Raw genomic sequence first — 6675 nt, forward strand, 5'->3', positions numbered from 1 at the left:
ATTTTTGTGAAGTGTGTGTGTGTGTGTGGGGGGGGGGGGAGATGAAAACGAGAGGCAATGGCAAATAATGTAAATTGCAAAGGAGATGAGATTTGTGATTAGGAACCTGGTATATGTTGATGATGTCTCCCCAGCAACGGCGCCAGAAATTTCTTTTGATTGCGGCTTGAACTACGTCGGTATTTTCCCAAAGAGGAAGGGATGATGCAGCATAGTGACAGTAGGTATTTCCCTCAGTGATGAGACCAAGGTTATTGAACCATCAGGAGAATCACACAACACTACGTAAACGGTACCTGCACACAAAGAACAAATACTTGCAACCCGACGTGTTAAAGGGGTTGTCAATCCTTTCGGGTAAAAATATGATAGATTGGATGAATAGATCTCAAATAAATGCAAAATAAAATAAAGTGCAGCAAGATATTTTTGGATCTTTGAAAATATAGATCTGAAAATAAAAGTGAATAAAAATAGATCATGAAGGCAAATATGATAAAGAAGAGACCCGGGGTCGTAGATTTGACTAGTGGCTTTTCTCGAGAAAAATAGCATACTGTTGGGCAATTGATAGAACTTCAAATAATCATGACGATATCCAGGCAATGATCATCATATAGGCATCACGTCCAATATTAGTAGACCGACTCCTGCCTGCATCTACTACTATTACTCCACACATCGACCGCTATCCAGCATGCATCTAGTGTATTAAGTTCATAGAGAAACGGAGTAATGCAATAAGAACAATGACATGATATAGACAAGACCTAATCATATAGGAATAGACCCCATCTTGTTATCCTTAATGGCAATGATAAATATGTGTCGTTTCCCCTTCTGTCACTGGGATTAAGCACCGTAAGATCGAACCCATCACAAAGCACCTCTTCCCATGGCAAGAAAAATCGATCTAGTCGGCCTAACTAAACCAAAGTTTCGAAAAAGAAATACGAGGCTATAAGTAATCATGCATACAAGAGATCAAAAGACTCAAATAACTTTCATGAATAAAAAAAATAGATCTGATCATAAACTCAAAGTTCATCGAATCCCAACAAACGCACCGGCAAAAGAGTTACATCAAATAGATCTCCAAGTGACCAATGTATTGAGAATCAAAAGAGAGAGAGGAAGCCATCTAGCTACTAACTACGGACCCGTTGGTCTACAATGCAACATCAGAGAGGCACCAATGAGGACGATGAACCCCTCCATGATGGTGTCTAGATTGGATCTGGGAACTTGCGGCGGCTAGAATTGATATTCGTCGACTCTCCTAGGGTTTCTGGAATATTGAGGTATTTATAGAGCAAAGAGGTGGTGCGGGAGGCCACCGAGGTGGGCACAACCCACCTGGGCGCGCCTGGGCCCCCAGGCGCACCCTGTTGGGTTGTGCTCCCCTCGGAGCCCCCTCTGGTACTTCTTTGGCCCATCAGGTGTCTTCTGGTTCAGAAAAAATCTTTAAAAAGTTTCGTTGCGTTTGGACTCCGTTTGCTATTGATTTTCTGCGAAGTAAAAAACAAGCAAAAAACAAAAACTCGCACTGGGCACTATGTCAATAGGTTAGTCCAAAAAATGATATAAAGTTGCTATAAAATGATTGTGAAACATCAAAGAATGATAATATTGAAGGAAATATGCCCTAGAGGCAATAGTAAAGTTTTTTTTGAGAACTGATGATAGTGAGATTCTCTCACTGCCTTTTATATTAATAAGACTAGTAAATGGCACGTGCTTTGCACGTGTAGCTTTATGAATGTACACCAACATCACCAAGTAAACTTTGCCACTCAATATAAGTAAAATACCCCCTTTGTCGCATATTAGTTATCGCTACAACGGATGTATCAACAACAACTAATATAGGACGAAGGGAATAAATAGTTACTCGCTCCAATCCAAATTAATTGACGCGACTTCTATGCAATGTCTTACTTACATTGTATAGAAGTTTCGTCAGTTAATTTGTATTTATTTTTTGAATAAAAGTTAATTCGTATTGGATGGAGTATATTCTTTTTAGGACCAGATAGAGGGCTTCCTGAAGTTGGCCTTTAACATAGCAAACCATCAATGTAGGAACACCCAAGGATTTTTATTTTTTTTTGAGTTTCCTGAAATTCATAGTTTGACAAACTTGTCTTCAAACAAAAAGAAAAAACAGAGGAAAAAATCTGTGCTCTTTGTGTTTGGTACGTGTACATATATCATCTACTTCAAAGCTCAAGCTTTGTCTTTCTTCTCAGATTTTACAGAACAACATAAAAATATACTCTAATGAGTAACAACATATTTACAAATTGCAACATAAAGTTTCAGTTTTGATTAGGATAAACTTCTTCGCAAAACAGATTTCCCTAGACAACTAACATTCCCCGATTTTCAGAGACATTTCCTTCAAGAACCATTTGCTACTGCACCATTGTAGACATGATCAGCTCTTGACATTCTTCTAGAACAGGCATCCCCAAGGACTTGGTGCTTTGCAAACCTGCCCAGTAATTACATTTGTAAGGGGAAAAAAATATTATACCACAAGGATGCACTTGGACAAAAAAAATGCAAGAGGAACAGAGACAATTCTATGCTTGCAGGTAACACCTTAAGTTACATACACACGCACAAGATTACATGTTTCCAATGTCATGGAATCAAGCATGGATAGAAATGTGTAATTTTTATGCTTGTAAACATAAAGAAACTTGCAGTATTAGAAGTAACAATGACTAATACACCAATACCTATATGTAAATTACATCAAGATATCTTTGTAGACAATATTTTTGGTGCTTTTTCCTGATGGATCAATTTCCTTATTTGGCTTTGCAAGTATTCTTGTTGTTTGTCTTGACATCCCTCTTGATAAAGCAACATAGAGTTGACCGTGAGAGAACACCGGCTCTGGAAGATAGATGCCAACATTCGGAATAGTTTGACCTTGAGGTTTGTTGATTGTCATTGCAAAGCTGAGTTGAATTGGAAATTGCTTTCTTTTAAACTTGAAGGGGAGTACATCATATTCTGAAGGATATAGAGGAATTCGTGGAAGGAATACTCTTTTCCCAGCATGTTGCCCGCCAATTATTTGTGCATCAATAGCGTTCTCTTGAAATGCTCTGATAATAAGTCTTGTTCCATTGCACAATCCGTTAAAAGGATCTAGATTCTGAAGTAAAATCGCAGGACAATTAATCTTCAGTCGAAGGACATGTGGAGGCAGGCCATTAGGTGTGAGTGAGTTTAGAAATTCAGGTGGGTAGTAGTTATGTGGATCATCCACTGCTGAATCAAAACTATAGTAGATTTATTCTTCCCCAGGAAACCGATCAATAAGCTTCTCGTTTAGTTCATCAACATATTCATTCTTGGTGGAGAGAATGGCGCGAGTACTAATATAAGATGGTGATATTCCATTCTGGCCAAGTGAAGGAAAGATATCATTAATTAACTTACTGACAGAGTGTTTTGGATCTATGTATGGTACAACAATTTCATCTGGTAGGCGCACATAGTCTTGGCCGATTGATTCTTCTGTACCATCATCAATTCTTAACAGAAAATCTGAGAACCATGGATCAGATTGTGCTCTCATATTACGCCATAGTTTTATTTGTTTTATACACAGCAAAAGATACGATTTCTTTAGTGTAGCATCTGCAATTTGTGCTCTTGTGCCTCGCCTCACTACAGGGAGAACTTGTCTGAAATCTCCTCCTGACACTATGACATTTCCTTCAAATGGAGATAGAACACCAGTAATATCTTGCAAGGATATATCAAGTGTCTCCACAGCTTGACGTTTTGTCATGGGTACTTCGTCCCAAATTATCAAGGACGCTCTCCGAAGCAACTCAGCAGTCCCACTCTGTTTACTGAAGCTGCACAAACTGTCATCATGAATATTTACTGGTATTTTAAATCTCGAATGTGCTGTCCTACCGCCCGGCATGATGGACGCTGCAATTCCAGATGTTGTAGTTGCAATTGCTATTAGCCCCATGGAACGCACTTTAGCGAGTAAAGCTTTATAGAGATGCGTCTTTCCTGTACCTCCTGGACCATCAATAAAGAATACCTTACTCTTCTTCTGTAGGACGTGATGCATTATCTCATCAAAGGCAAGTCTTTGCTCACAATTTAATGTTGCATAAAGGTCCGCCTGAATGCAAGTTTGGGCATTATTATTTTCTAAATACAACCGAAATTCAAAACCTGCATTTTTTATTAGGCTAGATTAGAAATACAAATCATATTTAAAAATAATATTGTCGATTAAGTACAGTAATACTTACCATGCCCACTAAACATACGAATTTCTTCATCAGGGTCATCATTATATCCAAGCATTTCTCTTGTTTCCCCAATGTTATCTGTTGATTGTCGAATCATCATATAAGTCACACAATGCTTTATATGGACCAATATAATAGATAAATGCTAGTTTGTACTGAGATTACCTTGAATGGCAGGAAAATAATCCTTTGGCAGGTAGATGAGATCTTCATGTTGATGGCTGGTATGACCTTGTAGTTGGACATGAGTATATCCAACTATATTTTGTAAATTGCTACTAATTGCCCCATCAGATGTATCTTGTGCATGGCTGCAACTTACGTCTTGAGACTTTCTTCTTCTTTTATACTCACGGCCTCTTTGTAAATATGCTTCTTTTTGTTCAGGTACCAATTGGGAATACCAGCTAGTGCCGTGTCGTCGCTTACATCCAGTGTTATTTGTTTGCGCATCAATTACAACTTGGCCTTCCGAAGGAATAGGAGATACAAAAATTCCAGATGGACTGATCTTCAGCCGAGTACCCTTTTTTGGGTGGCACATGTTTGGCTGAACAAGGATGCTTTGGTCAGATGCAGACACATCATAACTATCGACTGTTGTCACTGTTTTTGACATTACAACAAATAAATTAGACTGTAATATTAGTAAACAGAAATGTATTAGTACTGAATTAATATATTTTTATCAACCTCGTTTCCTTTTTGTCAGACACCTACTTTGATGGACCCCTGAACTGTGTGTCATAGAACCTGAAAATGGAAGGCTTTCTTGTTCTTGTAACATAGTCACGGCTACTTCTTTCCCTGGCACACAAATTACAGACTAATGTCACCACCTAATCATGTATAGTGAAGATGATTATTTTACTTATCATCACACAACAAAGTACCTTCTGTCGTCGTAGAAGATTCAGTTGGCAAGTGTGTGTTATCATTGGTACTCATACTGGTCTCCCCTCTTACGGGTTGCACAGTCTTACTAATTGCACTGTCACCTCGCTTGATTCGTTTGTACTCACGATTCCTTTTCAAATAAGCTTCTCTCTGTTGTGGCGTCATCTGCATATACCTAACCCGATCACTGTAACGTTTGCGTTGAGAAGAATCCGTTGGTACAACACCGGTTTGTTCAGTTAGGTGACGATATTGATCTACAATCATCAGCTTAATGAGACGCACACAAGAAAAGATTGGTACTGAACTGGAATTTACATTTCAGGGCATGGAGAGAGAGAGAGAGAGAGAGATAGAGAGAGAGTGCTCTTTAGCCAACAATCATTTTTTCATGGGTAAACAGAAAATATGAATTCATTATCGCAGTTGATGTCCCTCAGTAATGAGTGTCAATCATATTTCTATCAAAATAAATATTTTAAATGTGAATAATGAAATGACCCAAATAAAATAGCAGAGTCATAAAAAATCAAGAAAAATAATCAAATCATCTTTCGTGACACACTTATCTCAAAACGTAGTAGCTTTTGTAGTCTACGTACAGAATCTGCAACTTACACTGGCTTAGACAAAAACGCAAACACATAAACAAGGTATAACCAGCTAATCCTAATGACAGGAAGCAATCTGACATAAAGGAATTCTCCAAACTCATAACCATCAACAGAAAAAGAAAAACTGTAACGTAGAGAAGGAGCAACTCACCTGTGCTTTCCTCCCGTGCTGTTGGCCGTCCGCACAGAGAATGTGTATTGTACATGGCGGGCTTGCCGGTGTACGGCGCGGCTGGAGAGAGCGAAGAGACGAAGACGCGCGAATCTGAATGAACGGAGACGGGGCGCAAGAGTGGCACACTTCAGAACAACCAAGCCTGCGATCTCAATAGCAAGGTCGTCAAAGAGTCAAGGTACTCTGCAAGCAGATGGAAATGGAATTTTAGCAAGATGTGAGCGGGGAGATATGGGCAATGGGAGACAACGGGGATGGAGTTGTGGCAGGATGATAGCCTTGTGCTAGCCCGGGATGAAGCTTTTTGTTTTCTCCTTTTGAAATCGAGATGAAGCTTGAAGGTATGCAGTCTTTTCCGTTCCAGCAGAGTGCGCGCGCGGGGCTCTGTTTCAATTAAATTATTCCAAACGTCGTGGGCCGTGGAGCTACCGGGAAGGTGCCAGCAGCTTCTAAACGCGCGAGCGCGCGGGAGACAGCACCGGAAGGGAGTGGTGACGAATCCAACTGATTGCAGCCGTCCGATTTGGTGGAGCTAAGGGCTGATGAAGGGTGGATAAGGGGATATGTGGTGAAATCAACGGCTAGAAGTGAGTTTGTGTTACTTGGCGGGAATCAAGAGTGGAGTGTAAATCCAATTTCAAAACTGATGCATTATAGTAGTAGAGATAAAGTTAGGGGGGTTAGAGTGTCCAGC

This window comes from Triticum dicoccoides, chromosome 2B (genome assembly GCF_002162155.2).
Source record: "Triticum dicoccoides isolate Atlit2015 ecotype Zavitan chromosome 2B, WEW_v2.0, whole genome shotgun sequence".
NCBI classification, from domain to species: Eukaryota; Viridiplantae; Streptophyta; class Magnoliopsida; order Poales; family Poaceae; genus Triticum; species Triticum dicoccoides.